Source organism: Spermophilus citellus, assembly GCF_964194105.1.
Source record: "Spermophilus citellus genome assembly, chromosome: 15".
NCBI classification, from domain to species: domain Eukaryota; kingdom Metazoa; phylum Chordata; class Mammalia; order Rodentia; family Sciuridae; genus Spermophilus; species Spermophilus citellus.
The window spans coordinates 28,276,305-28,292,930 of record NC_138195.1 but is presented as its reverse complement, the minus strand read 5'-3'; the positions used below and the strand labels follow the sequence as shown (position 1 = coordinate 28,292,930).

At 41.6% G+C, this 16,626-nt stretch overlaps 1 pseudogene across 1 annotated transcript; it reads right to left on the bottom strand.

Moving 5' to 3' along the window:
• Positions 1 to 748: 748 nt before the first annotated feature.
• Positions 749 to 3,956, bottom strand: LOC308634374 (glutamate dehydrogenase 1, mitochondrial-like; annotated as a pseudogene). The gene is made up of 3 exons: positions 3,884 to 3,956; positions 2,762 to 3,179; positions 749 to 1,950 (listed from the first exon to the last, which is right to left on the bottom strand). The product of its transcript is annotated as a glutamate dehydrogenase 1, mitochondrial-like (transcript).
• Between the last annotated feature and the right edge of the window lie 12,670 nt (positions 3,957 to 16,626).

Here is a 16,626-nt window from a genome sequence, read left to right as displayed (position 1 = left end):
AGGTTACTGCATTTTTTGACTATGTGTCATTATAGTAGTTGGTGAAATCTGATAGTTTTAACAAAAATAGCCTCCAGTGTTTCCAAGTATGAAGACCTCTATAAAGCTTTTTGTTTTTGCTGGACAATACATGACTGATAAGCTAAAAATGATACTGTTTTATGTTATAAAAATGCTAGCTTTCATTTACATGTGTATAGGAATTCACTGCTTGAGCCAAGGTTAAGCTTATTAAGTGATTCAAGGCAATTTTATTACAGCAGCATGTACTTATTTTATTCCATGAGAATAAAATGCATAGAAGATATCGTTTATTTTTGTTTGCAATTTATAAAATTGAGTTACTGTGCAGTTGTAAAATACCAATAACTCATTTGAGGACAAAGCTACCTTCTGAAAACCATATTTATGATTCTCAATTGTGTCAAAATTAAAACACATCCCAGACTTGTCCTGAGCAAAAGTGAGTGACTGTTCTTGACTGCTTTCCCTGGCAACAGCACTGACTGTGTTGAGAAGAGCCCTGGAGCAAGGCAGCACAGTCAAGTGGTGGAGACTTTTATTTAAAAGCAAAATGCCTAAATGGCCCTTTGGAATAGTGATTTCTACTTTCACACTCATCAGATTATACACAATTCCCTAAACTTAATTTCTTTCTTCTTATGGGACTACATTGAATTTACTTGTTGAGAACAGTATCCACTGTTTAATGGGCATGAGATAAAGCTTTCTGCAGTTACACATAAACTTATGATAGGTCAGCAGAAGTTACAGGTGAAGGTGGTGGTGAGGAAGTTAACCATGATCCATCTATGTTGAAGGTCATGCCAGCTTCATTGTACACTTTGAATGAAGACTTTCTCAATGGCATTCACATAGGCAGCTGTTCTCAGCTCCAAGCCCAGGTTATATTTCATAGAAATCTGCATAATTCACCTGGCTAAATGCTCCATGGTATAGGCTAAGCCAGAATGCACAATGTTTTCTCTGATGTACCCCATATCCTACCCTGCCAGTGTGCAGTGAGAACTACAGGAATTGTTCCACCATGATTTCCAAACTTTCTTTCTAAATCTTCTTGAACAAACTTGAGCAAGTAGTGGTTACAATTCCTTTCATATTTGAAGGTTAGTCAGCCATAGTGTACATGATTCCAATTCTTCAGCCATTCAAAGTAAGATGCTGTCACTCCACCAGCATTTACGTAGAGATTTGGAATAACCATGATGTTCCTCTCTAGGGAAATCTTATCAGCTTCTGGAGTTGGTCTATTAGCACCTTACCTTCCGCAATGATCTTGGCTTTGACTCTGGGTGCACTGGATTTGCTTAACCACTTTTCATTGGCAGCAGGAATCAGTATGTCACAGTCAGCCTCCAAAATGCTTTCTTCATACACATTTGCCTTGGTGAAACTCAGAATTTGTTCATATTGAGATTTGAAATCTTCCAGTTTCTTTGAATCAATATCATCTGGATTCCACATACTCCCATCAGATTCACCAACACCAACACATTTAGAACCAAAACAATGTAAATACTGCATAGAGTGCAGGCCCATGTTACCAAACCCCTGAGACACAAATGTTTTATCTCCAAAGCCTTGTGTCATTCCTAAAATGCTCATGTAAGAAGCTTCATTGATGAAGTTTTCAATTCCATGGAAAACACCATGGCCAGTAGCAGAGATGCATCCACGGATACCTCCTTGACTGATGAGTTTACCAGTAACACAGGTATGTGCATCAATATCATAGTGCCCTGTGGTTCTGGCATAGGTGTAAACATCCAGAACATCTTCTGCTCACCTGTGCTCACATCTGGAGCAGGCACATCAATGCTAGAACTGACGACAAAAAAAAAAAAAAAAAAAAAAAATTTTGGTGAGTTCCATGGTGAACCTTCTTGTGATCTTCTCCAATTTATAATCTGTAGAGTTCTTGGGATTGATCTTTTTTTTTCCTTTTTAATCTTAATTTCTTAGTTTATTTTTTGTTTTGTTTTGATTAGTTATACATCACAGTAGAACGCATTTTTGCACTTTGACACATCATACATAGATGGATATAATTTCTCATTTTTTCTGAGTGTACATATTGCAGAATCATATTGGTCATGCAGTCACATATATACATAAAGTAATAATGTCTGTTTCATTTTCTATCTTTCCTAGTCCCCCTCCACTCCCCTCCCCTTCCCCTCTCTTCACTTCCCTCTACCTAATCTAAGGTAATGCTATTCTTCTCTAGTGCCTCCTGCCTTATTGTGAATTAGCATCCGCATATTAGAAAAAACATTCAGGATTGCTTATTTCACTTAGCATAATATTCTCCAACTCCATACATTTACTGGCAAACACCATAATTTCATTTTTCTTTAAAGCTGAGTAATATTACATTGAATATATATACCACATTTTCTTTATCTATTCATCTATTGAAGGACACCTAGGTTGGTTCCATAGTCTAGCTATTGTGAATTGAGCTGCTATAAACATTGACATGGCTGCATTACTGTAGTAGGCTGTAATCCTTTGGATATAAACTGAGGAGTGGGATAGCTGGGTTAAGTGGTGGTTTCATTCCTAGTTTTCTGAGGAATCTCCATACTGCTTTTCATAGTGGTTGTACCAATTTGCAGTCCCACCAGCATCGTATGAGTGTACCTTTATCCCCACATCCTCGCCAATATTTTTTGTTGTATTCTTGATGATTGTATTCTTGATGATTGCCATTCTGACAGGAGTGAGATGAAATCTACACCTCTTTAACACCTCAAAATGTCATATCAACCACTGCACACTTATAAGTCATTAGAAAAGCCAATTTTTTTGCTTCATCTACACTCACATCAGTGTGGTAATGGATACCTCCCTTGTAGGGCATGTATTGCTGGCTGTGCTGGGCCCAGTAGCTCTTGATGACTCCTAGGAACAGTCACCACCCAGAATAGGGAAAGAGAGACTCATCACATGGTTTCAGGTCTTGATGATTCACAAGATTCTTCTCATGTGGTTCTGCTTCTGCTCCTGGCTCTACCAGGTCTTCAGGTCCTCCACCAGCTTATCCTCTACCTTGGCACCATGGTCGAAGAAGCTCTCCACCATCTTGAAGAAGTTGGGGTAATATTCGCAGTGGGCTGCCGCTTTGCCATAGTGGCACAGGTGGGGCAGCTTGAGCCCTAGTTGTGGGGAGGCATTGGGTATTTACATTATTTTGGTGCTAAATGTGTTGGTGTTAGTGAATCTTATGGGAGAATATGGATTCTAGATGATATTGACCCAAAGGAGAGTAGAGGCTTGAGGGGAGATGCTGCAAGAGAGGTGCTCCAAGGCCTGGGACTGAGAGAGGGGTTGTGAGAGTCTTAACCTAATCAGTGAATTGATCCCTGAGTAGGAATTAACAGTGGTAAATAAAGTAGGGTATGGCTGGAGGAGGTGGGAATTGGGAGCTTGACTTTGGGATATATGTTTGTATCTGACAAGTGGAGCCCTTTATCTCTACTTCCTGATTGTCATGTGAAATGCTTCCTTCTGCCACAATCTTCCACCATGATATTCTGCCTCACCTCAAGTCCCAAGGAATGGACCCCTGAAACCATGAGCCCTTGAATAAATCTTTCCTACTCTACAATTTTTCTGGTTGGGTCTTTTAGTTATACTAGTGAAAAAGCTGATTAAACAGTCATTTTATGGATATAGTTAAGTTGATTTATCTATTTTGTTGAGAGACTATTGTGATTGGTACAGTTTTTCATTTCTTGAATATCATGAATACTTCTGCTATGAATATTCTCATAGTGTTTTTACTTGAGCATATGTGTGCATTTCTGTTTTTTAAATTTATTTCCATTAGTGAAATTTATGGATCATAGGATATACATACAACCAAATGCTTTTCCAATATCCTGTATCAATTTACATTTCCAGCCAGAGCATGTGATAGATATAGTCCACATCCTGGCCCAGCTTCATTGTTCTCTTATAACCTATAAGGACCTTTGTACTTTTCTAGCACACTGATTTTCTTATAAACATATTTTATTAAAACATATTTTATTTGCTTATTCTATGTCATTACTTTTTAAATTGGACTTTGGTATATAATGCTTCTTGATAACAGTCAAATGAAAAGTTACAGGAATAATTTTCTAGCAATTTCAGCTAAAACACAAAACAACAAAAAGAATCTCATTCCTTTCTTAAAAATAAAGGAAAGAAATTTTTACTGGGTTCTAAAATATGAAGTCATTTTTAACATGTGCTTTCAATAACTTTTCCTAGACAATTAAAAAATCCCCAATGAAATTTACAATTAATGGTGATTAAAAGATTTTATTTTTATACTTTTATTTTTTATAATAGTTGTCAAAATAAGGATTTCTTAAATCTGAAAATAAATATTTGAGGACTGGGGTTGTAGTTAAGGGATAGAGCACTTGGGTTTGATCCTCAGCACCACATAAAAATAAATAAATAAATAAATAAATAAATAAATTTATTGTGTCCATCTACAATTAAACATATTTAAAAATTATTAAGACAGTTTTACATAATACAGGAAGGACAAATTCTCAGGAGATCCTTATTCTATCTTATGATTATCAAAGAATAAATTTCCAAATCACACTCAGCCTTATATGAATCTTAAAACAAAAAGCAAAGCAAACAGTTCTTGGAGTTAATCCCCCAAAACCATGATCCTTAGTGTTTGCAGCTATTTGCACATTTAGGTTTTATTGCAATCCCACCATCATTATTAAAGGAATATTCTTTAAGCACATATTGGCAAAGATCCCTAAGCTCTAGATCAAGACAAGATTTGCAAATAATGCTGCTCCTTTTTAAGAAAAAGTTCAGTGATGGGGAAGGAGCAGTGTAATAGCATTGATTTAAAAACTCTTTGTTTTATCTATAACTTTGTTTATATATAAGCAAGGGTATTTTACCTACCACTCACTTCTACTGATTTTGAGTATGTACGTATGTGCGTGTCTCTGTGTGTGTACACACACATCTCTTCATGTATTATCAAAGATTTGAGTGTAGAAATAATATATTAACTTTGAAATGATGTTTTAAGCAATGTTTCGTGCACAACTGGGGTAACAATTAGTTGTATTAACTTTTAAGTTGTTCTACTGGGTTTTAAGCAGAAAAATAAAACAATGTGGGTTTTCATTTCAAGATCACTCTCACTAGAGCCCCGAGAAGGACTAAAGTGGAAGCTAAGATAGTATTAAGGAGGATGTTGTAATAACACAAGGGAGAGATGATAGTGTTTGGGCAGGGTAGCAGTGGAGCAGCAAATGTAGTCATATTCTGAATTTTCTATAATGAGCAAATAAAGAGAACTTTCTGGCAGTTTAGATCTGAAGTACAAGAGCAAAAGAAAATCCAAGGATGACACCAGACTCTTTCTGACTGATTGAAAAAAATAAAATTTCCAATAATTAAAGTGTAAAGGAGAGAGTTGAGATGGAACAACCAAATTTTACTTGGAGTGAGGTTTTCTAGAAGGCTGTTGCATATATGAAATTTGGCCTAGAAATATGTATTTAAAAGTCACTAATGTGTAGTTGATATTTAAGCCATGAAACTGGCTAAACTTCTTTAAGAGAGCAAGAGCAGAATAAGAGAAAAGGCTCAAGGACTAGCACTTTGGATTTTAGAAAGATGGCAAGATAAGGAATATAACATTTAGAAGGAGCCTCCCATGAGTACACAGCACTCTTCTGGTGCAGAGTGCACCAGAAGCAAGATTTCAGCGAGGAAGCAATGAGCACCAGTGTCAAATCCTGCTGACAAATCAGGAAGAGACTGAGTAATTTCTTTTAGATTTAATAGTTTCATCATAGTTTGCTAGTTAGAGCAGGTTTAAAAGAAATTAGAAGGACTAGAGGAAGTGAGACAGTGAGTAAAGCCAACTCTTTCAAGAAATGTCGCGACCCCTTGCCCGCAAGGAAGACGCAACAACAGGAATCTTCTTTCAGCCGTTTATTCAGGCCCCTGATGTTTCTTCTTCTCCTCTCTCGGACGCCCCTCCCAGCCCTAATAAAGCATCCCAAGCCCCAATGCGAAGCTGCTACGTGGAGCTTTCTCATAGGGTGTTAAAAAATCACGTGCCAACTCTCCCAAATAAGGAGTTGTTTGTCACAGACCACAGCGGAGCCAGCGCCATCTTGTAATGGTGACCACAGTCCGAAGAAACGGCTCACCACAGTTCCCCCTTTTGTTTTCTAAGAACAACACAGGAGAGAGTAGAGGTCCTATCCCACTGTGCAGAAGTGGCTGCATAGTATGGCTCAGCCCCAAGGAGGCGCCTTCCCCAGATCTGAGGCCATATCAGCCGACGCTTTTCTCCGTGGGACGGGGCGAGGACGCGTCTAACCCGCATACAATAGGACATGCTCTCCTTGAGGTCCACTTCAAGGATCACTCAAGTGCAGTGCCTTGCCTCGCATCCTGTATCGTGACGACGGTGGACGAAGGGGGATAGCTAAGGCTGAACTGTGGCTGTATAGAAATACAACGACAAACAAGTTGGTAACACCCTAAAAGAAAGGCACGGGTTTTAAGGCGATAGAAAAGCACTAGTGTGGAAACCCATCTGCGTACAATGGTAGGAAAGCCGGCAGAGTGCAAGGGCTTTCCAACACTAAGAGAATAACAAGGAAAGACATGTCGATCCCAGTGCAATGTCCGTAAGACTTGGGGTGCGACGACCATGTCAAAGATTTACTGTTTAATTTGCACAAGCCAAACTTGAGGTGAGTTGCCATTTTCTAAAGCTGCAAGAGCTTGTATGATCATAGCTTTATCGTGAGCATTGCGGGCCTTGAGGCGACAGAGAAACCACAAGCAGAGAACCATACCGAAGCAACACATTGCACCAAAAATGCCTACCCCCACCCACTCTTTAAAAAAGGAAAAGGCAGAGGATATCCAATCGGTGAATTGACCCAAAGTTACGGGATCGACATGGGTACTGTTCAAGACAGCTATCTGGGTTAGTTGAGACTGGATCATGTCTTCCGCTGCCATGGACCAATTTCCGGCCAAGTATTCGCCAATGATACGGGAGGCATTCCTGGAATCATTAAATCTGACAGAGGTTATACATAAATGTGCACGTTGGTCAACACAGCCCAAAAGCACCAAATCAGCCAATTCTTCTACCTGAGCTTGGAGTAAATCTATTCTTTGGTTGGCAGCTAAAATCCCTGACAAAATATGTTGATTAATTGTATTCTGGGATTCAAGTATGGTGGAAGTTTGTTGAACAACTTGATTAATGGTGGCAGCAGTCTGCACTTGACTGGCCATGGCCACTCCGGCCGTGACCGCTGCAGCAGCAGATACCGCCACGGCTGTCACTATAGCAGCTGTGATTCCAAAATCCCTGCGGACTCTAAGTAGCTCAACAATGGGGAATTCGTCAGGGTCCGCAGTGACTGGGATTGGGACAAAAGTTGGAATTTTCATAACCACCGCTACAGTCCAAGAACCATCCCAACACTCAGATAAGAGACAGGTAACATTAGAACAATCCAGCACCCCTGACGAGGTGTCATTAGCCAAAAGGAGTAAGAACGGGGATTGGACACAGACCATTGCAGGGGGCAATGCGGCATTATATAACAGAGAGTTGAACGAAACAGATGTGAGTCTTTTACCTCGTTCACTCTCCCTAACAGTGCCAGAAACATTAGCCAGCCAACTTTTGGCTCCCAGCAATTGAGCCAGTGCAGAAATATCAGCTGAAGCCCCCTTTTCATTGGAGATCAGCCATTGAAACCAGGACCAACCCACTCCTGTAGAGGAGTTGACACTGTTGTTAAAGTTATAAACATACCTCTTAAGAGAGGGGGAAAGGGAGAAACCTTTAGCAACTTGACGTTGCTCCCAAGAATGATCCTGGCAAGGCGTAAATGTTGGGGGGAAACCAAGATTAGGGGTACAGTAAGGAGAGGCCTTAAAATGAGTGGCATTATAAAGACTATTAGAAGAAGGAGGCACTGGGATTAGTACCTCGGAGATAATAGCCAAGGTAGTTGTGTTTAAAGCAGAGCTATTTGCGGGGGTTCCTGAGCCTGTTTGTTCCCTTGAGACTACTTGGCTCAGCACAGCACTGAGAATGCTCCCTGAAACCTGACTGGACCGCAATGGGTCCTCCCAGTTGGTCAAATTCTTGGTCTTAAGACTAATACAATGAGTGTTCCCAAGGCTGAAACAAAAAACTCCTGTGAGATTAACTTGAGATTGATTAAAAATGCTATCCACGTCCCCTCTAGGAGAGGCACAGGGAGCAGACATCTCACATGAGGTAGAGAAAAGAGTGGGGAGGACCCTAGAATTACCATGAACCGGCATTGGCATTGGCCAAGCCCGTGCCACTGCCCACCACTGCATTGGTGTCATCTGTGTCATCGGCATCAGCACCAGAGCCAGAGCACTTAGCAGAATGAAGATCCTCATCTCGGGATTGCTGTGGTATTTCCTGTTGCTGGTTAGCCGACGTCAAGACTCTTCTTGTCAGGCGTTCAGGGACCCACAACGGTTCCGTGCGATCCTGGGGAAAAACACATACAGATCCTCGTGCCCATGTCAGCACGGGGTCAGGGCCGTTCCATTGGCCCGTAAGAACATCTTTCCACTTAACATAGCCAATCACAGAGGGCTGAGGGGACACATGTCTATCGGCCGCAGAGCGATCATGAATATCCAAATTCAAAAAATTAATGGTAAAGAGAGCTAAGGACAGGCGTTCTTTAGGAGTATGTTCAGCACCTATTCCCCCCTTTTGTTTATGTAAAGTTTCCTTTAAGGTGCGATGAGCACGCTCAACAATGCCTTGCCCTTGAGGATTGTAAGGCAAACCATGAGTAAGTTGCACTCCCATAGTAGAACAAAAAGATGTAAATTGTCTTCCAGTATAAGCAGGTCCATTATCAGTCTTAAGGGACGTAGGTGCACCCCACGCCGCCCAGGCCTCCAGGCAATGAGTAATGACATTACGTGCCTTTTCTCCCGATAAAGCAGAAGCATGAATAATTCCAGAGTACGTATCAACAGAAACATGGACATACTTGAGGCTACCAAAGTCAGGTATGTGCGTCACATCCATTTGCCAGACAACCAATGGCTTCAATCCCCGTGGGTTCACTCCATAAGTAGGGGGATGAAGAAATGTGACACAATGGGGACAGTGTAATACTATCTGCCGAGCATCTGCTCTTGAAATAGAAAAACGCCTGCGCAGTGTTAAAGCATTAACATGAAAATTTTGGTGAAACAATTTAGCCTCCTCTAAGGAGGAAGCCAAACAGATCAACTGACCTCTAGTGGCTGAGTCCGCACAGGCATTACCCTGCGATAACGGACCAGGAAGAGAGGTGTGAGCCCGGATGTGCACTGGATAAAAAGGAGCAGTGCGGCCACGGATAAGCTGTTGAAGCTGATTAAAGTAAGCAGATACATTACGGGCATCACTAATAGCTCCCACAGCCTCCAGGATTTGTAGTGCTTGCACCACATAGATGGAGTCCGAAATGAGATTAAAAGGAAAAGAACACTGTTTAAAAACCTCAATAACAATTTGTAGTTCTACCCATTGTGGATTTCCAGGAGCAAATTGATGCTGGACAGGGGGAGAATCATTAATTACATAAGCTCCCATTCCAGACTTGGAACCATCAGTAAAAATGTTAACAGCCCCCGGAATGGGACTGGATGAAGTTACTTTAGGGAAAATGATAGGATGTTCTTTAACAAAATGGAGTAACGGATGAGAAGGGTAATGATTATCAATATCCCCTTGAAACGAGCAACATAGAATAGCCCAGTTATCTAGAGTAGCACACAAGACACTAAGTTGAGCTTTAGTGTAGGGTATAATAAGAGAAGAAGGCGATTGTCCGAAAAATTGAATGCTTTGTTGAATCCCTTTAAGTGCTAATGCTGCAACAGCATCAGGATAATATTCTAAGGATTTTCCTGGGGATACATGTGGGTGAATCCATAGCAAAGGTCCATCTTGCCACAGTACTCCAGTAGGCTGCCGCATAGTGGCAAGCACACATAACTGGAAAGGTTTATCACTCTGGAGCCTGCATAAAGTAGCATGTTGTATAGCTTCTTCTACTGTCATAAGGGCCGCTCTAGCCTCTTTGGTGAGGCTACGAGGGGAAGTAAGATCTGGATCACCCCTAAGAGTAGCATACAAAGGCTGTAGCATAACATTAGAAATATGTAAATATCCTCGTATCCAATTAATATCTCCCAGCAGTTTTTGAAAATCATTTAGAGTTTGGAGATCCTGAGCTCGTATGGTGATTTTCTGTGGTCGTAATTTGTCACACCCAATTGTTGCTCCCAAATACTTAATAGAATCCCCTGTTTGAATCTTTTCAGGTGCGATATGCAGTCCATATTGAGCTAACAACTTCACTAGGTCTTTATAGGCCTCATGAACTGTCTGCTCTGATTTAGCAGCCAATAATACATCATCCATATAATGAATGATCTTGATGGAGGAATACTTTTGTCTGAGAGGTGCGAGTGTCTTCCCCACATACATCTGACACATCGTGGGACTATTAGCCATTCCCTGCGGCAACACTACCCACTCAAACCTTTGATCTGGTTCCTCGTGGTTACACGAGGGAAGGGTGAAGGCAAAACGCTGCGAGTCTTTAGGATGCAAAGGAATAGAAAAGAAACAGTCTTTAATGTCAATAACAATAATGTGCCAACCCTGAGGAACCGAGGAGAGCAGAGGCAGCCCTCTTTGAATGGGCCCCATAAGTTGCATTTGAGCATTAACTGCTCGTAGATCATGCAGTAGGCGCCACTTCCCTGATTTTTTCTTAATGACAAATATGGGAGTATTCCATGGAGAAGTAGAAGGCTGGATGTGACCCAAGTCAAGTTGTTCTTTAACTAGAGCATGAGCTGCTGCCAATTTAACCGAGGGAAGAGGCCACTGAGGCACCCAAACAGGCTCCTCGGTGAGCCATGTTATGGGTATTTGAGCCCCAGCGGCCCCTAGGAAAAACCCAGACCAAATCTGTCAAGCTTTTGATGACCTTGTACAGGATGCTTACGTCCCTGTAAATGTTTTCCTAGTCCTGGACCTGGCCTATACCCCATATTTTGCATAATCTGTTGAGACACTGGGGAATAGTCATTACTAAGAGTGAACCCCATGTCTTTCATCAGATCACGGCCCCATAGAGAGATAGGTAAATCAAGTACATAAGGCTGAAAGGTACCATTATGTCCTTCTGGATCCTTCCAGACTAGATGTCTACAGCTGATCTGAGGGGCCTGGGCATATCCAAGTCCTCTCAAGGATTGATCAGAAGTCTGCACTGGCCATCCCTTAGACCAGTCCCTAAGTGCTATAATACTACGGTCTGCTCCGGTATCCAGTAATCCCACAATAGATTTACCTTCTATGCTTAATTCCAAAGTGGGGCGATTGCTCATATCTAGTGACAAATAGGCACAATTCCCTCCGGTGGTACCAATCTCATTCCCTGTCCGTGACCTTGAATCAGCAGGGAAGTGATTATGTAAGCTAGGCAAAATTAGCAATTGAGCAATCCGATCCCCTGGGGAGATGGACACAATGCCCCTTGGAGCTTCCACCATAACCTTTATTATCCCTACAGTATCAGGACTTATGACTCCGGGGAAAACATGAAGACCTTGTAAAATAGAGGATGCACGTCCAATTAGCAAACCTACAGTGCCAGGTGGTAGAGGCCCTGTAAACTCAGTTTCCACCAATTGGACTCCCATCTTAGGTGTTAATACGAGTCTGGAGGTGGAACAGAGGTCCAATCCCGCGGCACCTGTAGTGGCTCTCCGCGTTTCATGGGATGGCGTAGAGATGGCCATGTCTCGGGTTCGGGTGTGACATTCTCCACTGCCCCATATATTTGTGGGCCCTGGGGTCGAGGGCCCCGTCGGCCGTTTTTTGGCCCAGCTGAAATAGGCTGTCCATGGATGTCCCTCACTGATCTACACTCTCTTGCCCAATGCTTCCCCTTTTTGCATCTTGGACACAACCCCGGTAGACGAAGGCCATTGGAAAGGCCACCGTGAGAAGGTCCAGTAAAATTGTCTTTTTTGGAATTGTCTTTTTTGGGACATTCACGTCTAACATGACCGGGTTGACCACAATGGAAGCATGTTCCGGCGGCAGGACCGCCCCCTTTTGCAATCCGAAGGACAGCAGCTGCAAGACCTGCATTAGTTAAAGGTCCTCCAATCTCTCTACACACCTTCATCCATGCTTCTATGCCTTTGTTCTTATAAGGAGCGATTGCTGCTTTACATTCCTTGGTGCATTGCTCAAAGACCAATTGCTTGACAAGGGGCATGGCTCTATCAGGATCCCCAAAAATCTTTCCAGCAGCGTCCACCATCCTTGCTACAAAGTCTGAAAAGGGTTCTGTAGGGCCTTGTATAATCTTAGTCAAATTACCAGATACCTCTCCTCTATTTGGAAGTGACTTCCATGCCCGAATGCAAATGTTATTAATTTGATCATATACCTCAAGAGGGAATCCCGTCTGTTGATTAGCAAATCTACCTTGCCCCAAAAGCATGTCCTTATCCCAATGAGGGTGTCCCGCCGCATGGTTTTGGGCGGCCTGCTCTATTGCGCCCTCTAGCACAAATGCTCTCCAGTCCAAATATTTACCTGGGGAAACACAAGCCCGAACAAGGCTAGCCCAATCAGAGGGAGTCATACAGTATCTAGACAGACTCTCCACCTGAGTTAGTGTGAAGGCGGCATCCACCCCATAAGTGCGCACAGACTCCGCCAGAGTCTTCACAATTTTGAAATCTAAAGGCTCATGGAATCTTCCCCTATTATCATCCTGAAAAACTGGATAAGCAAGACCCATCTCAGCGTTAACAGCCCTCCATGTTTGAGCATGGAAAGCTCTCCCCGACACGTCCCCGCCATACGGCGGTGGATCCGGAGGATCACATTTCTTGAGCTCCTGTTTATTTTTGTTCCCTTCTCCTATAGCTAAACTCCCTAGCTGGCGAGACAGCCTCCCAAGCTCCTCCTCCTCATCCTCCTCTTCCTCTGACCCACTTTCACATGGGGGTGTGCGCAGCGCACTGAGATCTGGATACAATCGTCTCTTCCCCTGTTTCACGCTCCGCACACTTCCATCCTCCCGAGATACCTCACTTCCTGCCGTCTCCGATTTCTCCTCATGTAATTGTTCTAGAACTTCCTGTCCTTTAGTAAGTGCTTCCTGACATCTGCCATCTGTGAGGCAACTACGGACCATTTTCCAAAGGGGTATCACCCCGCCCTCTAATATGCCCTGCTCAGAAGCAAAGTCAAGATCTTTGCCTAATTTATCCCAACTAGGTATAGTAAGACTGCCCGAAAATGCAAACCACGGTGCAGCAATATCCAACTTCCGTAAAAATCTTTGTAAAGTACTATGTTTCACTTCCAGGCCCTTGGAACGTAACAGGCCGTCTAGGGCCAGAAGAAGCGGACTTGAAGATGCGGCACCCATGACACAGCAACAAAAGAAACACAGAAAACAAAAGTGAAAGTACACAGTGCAGCTGCAATAAAATATAAAGCTCTCTCTTTCTTTGTAGAGGAGCTGACCCCGCTTTGATCGCGGATCCCACTTACTGGGACTATCCCCGCTTTGGTCGCGGATCCCACTTACCTGGGACTAACCGGTGCACCACCCCTGACGGCTGAAAGTTCTGGTTCCCGGGTTTCGGCACCACTTGTCGCGACCCCTTGCCCGCAAGGAAGACGCAACAACAGGAATCTTCTTTCAGCCGTTTATTCAGGCCCCTGATGTTTCTTCTTCTCCTCTCTCGGACGCCCCTCCCAGCCCTAATAAAGCATCCCAAGCCCCAATGCGAAGCTGCTACGTGGAGCTTTCTCATAGGGTGTTAAAAAATCACGTGCCAACTCTCCCAAATAAGGAGTTGTTTGTCACAGACCACAGCGGAGCCAGCGCCATCTTGTAATGGTGACCACAGTCCGAAGAAACGGCTCACCACAAAGAAATGCTATTGTAAAAAGAAGAAGAGACTGGAACAGTAATTAGAAGAAGTGGGGTCAGGAAACTTTTTAAGAAAAGAGAAAAAGCATAACAATTTCATACCAAAGAGAGAGGGGTGAAGTGTTGTAGAGAAATCATAATAAAGAGGAGACAGAGAGACAAGGTACAGAGGCAGGGAAGGTGGCAGAGTGGCTCATTGTCCAAAGGGCCACGTTTATTTATACCAATAGTTTACATTAGGTCATTAGTACCATAACCACATTCTCATTTATATTATCAATAAGGTTGCTTATTGTGCAGTTACATTTCACAGCTATAATATGCAATGTTAGGAGCTTTGTGCAGTTCTCAAGAAAGTCCATTCTCTGAAGTTACTGTTAGGCAGGCAGATGCGGGAGCACCAGAGCTTGGTGAAACATTGTATTTATCAAGCAAGCAAGGTACTTTATTCCCAGGAGTTATGTGTCCAATTAAGGTCAAAACTGATAAGACTCTAGCTTGGAGGGCATTACCATAGTAACCAGGCATCCTATGCCTTTGCACAAAAACTTTCCCAGGCACCAAGCATGCCACAACCATGAAGTCTTTAGAGACCTCAATCCCAAATGCAGAACCCATACAAAGAATGGGAACCAATTTTTTAGGCATACAAAACGGGTGGAAACTAGCATATGTCGAAGAGGAGTGATTGGTCTTACAAGGAATCATGAACATGTCTTTCAAAGTATAAATCATCAGTAAGAAATATGGATGAAGATAATGTATTGAAAATTTCAGAAGAGAGAAGAATATATCCAGAACTCATCCAACAGAGTGAAGAAACTATTTATTCATATATTCTACCCTCATTATACATTTTCCTAGTGCCTACAGAACAAAAGCTTCATTTTCAAGGTGAAGCATGGTGTAATTTTCATTAATTGGTACATGGTTTTTATATACAAGGATTCCTTTTAGGGGGACTTTTCCATATTTTGTAGCTAAGTACTGCATTCTGAAGCATACTGAGCTCTCTCATTTTTGTTATTAATGTTCCAAATATGGTTTATTATATTGATATCATTTTTCACTATCTTAACTCAGTCTGCTTTGTGTTCAAGCCCCCAAGGACATGAACAACAATAACAAGAACAAATCTTCAAAGAAATGAATATTCTTTTCTTTCTTTTCTTGGTTTTAAACAACCTAAGGCATATTGTGGATAGCTATGAAGCTCATATAATTTTTTTCTTGAGAGTAAAGTCCTTAACCCCATTAGAATATATTTCTCTTCAAATATTTATAAGAACAACCAGATTGTTTTGCTATCTCTTCTTTTTCTAATGATAATGGGTTCATAGGCAGTGGGAGTTGGCTATCGTCTCATGAGGGAATATCAGAAGGAATATGTATTCAAACATATTAAGACCACAGACTTGGATGTTATTGTAGCCACTCCTTTGAGACAAATTGTGATCAAAGATTTACAAAACTTTTCCCCTTTCATCTAGAGTATGTTAAAAACCCATATACTCTATACACTTAATTCTTAAGATAGTTATTAAGTTTTCTTTTGAACATCAAAACATGAATACTGCAAAACACAAAAACTAAATTTCTTTGTAATCTAGACTTTGCTTAGAAATGTAAAATCTAGTTTAAATGCTTAAATGTCTAATATGTATAAATAATTTTCCATATACTCAATATATGAGTGCATAAGATTCTATGATAAGGACTTTGAAACTCATAGAAACCAAGAAATTATATTTACAAAAGAAAATACTATATTCACAATTTCTTCCTCCTCTTTCTCCTCCTTCTCCTTCTCTCCTCCCTCTTTCCTTCCCCTCTCCTCTTTTGAAGTTATACTTATAGAAATAGACTTTCTTTGGTTCCCATTTCCATGTATAAGAATCACAGAAGTTGACATTCCATGCAAACAAGTAAAAAATTGAAGAAACTGAAAAATCATCAACTCTTTTTATATTCTTAAGAAAAAAAAGAGGACACCAGGCAAATCACCACTTCCAAGATTATCCAGGTAAATACAGGGAATCATGGGTCATTGAAGTAGACACTCACAAGTAAAGACCTCCACAGGAACCAGTGCCAGGATAGGAAAACTTGGACTACAATTGGTAAACTGTTGGAGGTTCAGTATGGACAAATCTAAAAGTTTAAAATTCTACAAGACTCAGTCATGGGTTGAAGTAAAGCACATGTTTGTAGGTTTTATGTTCTGGAGCTTAAATATGGTTTTACCACAAATATCAGAGGAAGGTTCCCTTGTATCTGGCAAAGGGAAGTGGGAAGAACCAGTCTGAATTGTGTCAGAGCACTCTGTACTTAATATGGCTGACCTTCAAAAGAAACATTTAACCTTAGCCTAACTGGGATTAAGAAAAAGAACCAACTCTAGCCAAATGTAGCCATCCTATTATCTAAGGGGTGGGGAGATAACTGAGAGGCATTTGTAACATTTGCAGTTTAAAGGCATAGATTCACTAAAAAACTAAGGCCTAACCATGGGATTTTAGACACTTTCTCTCCCCTGACACCTTATCATCATATTGGCAAAAGT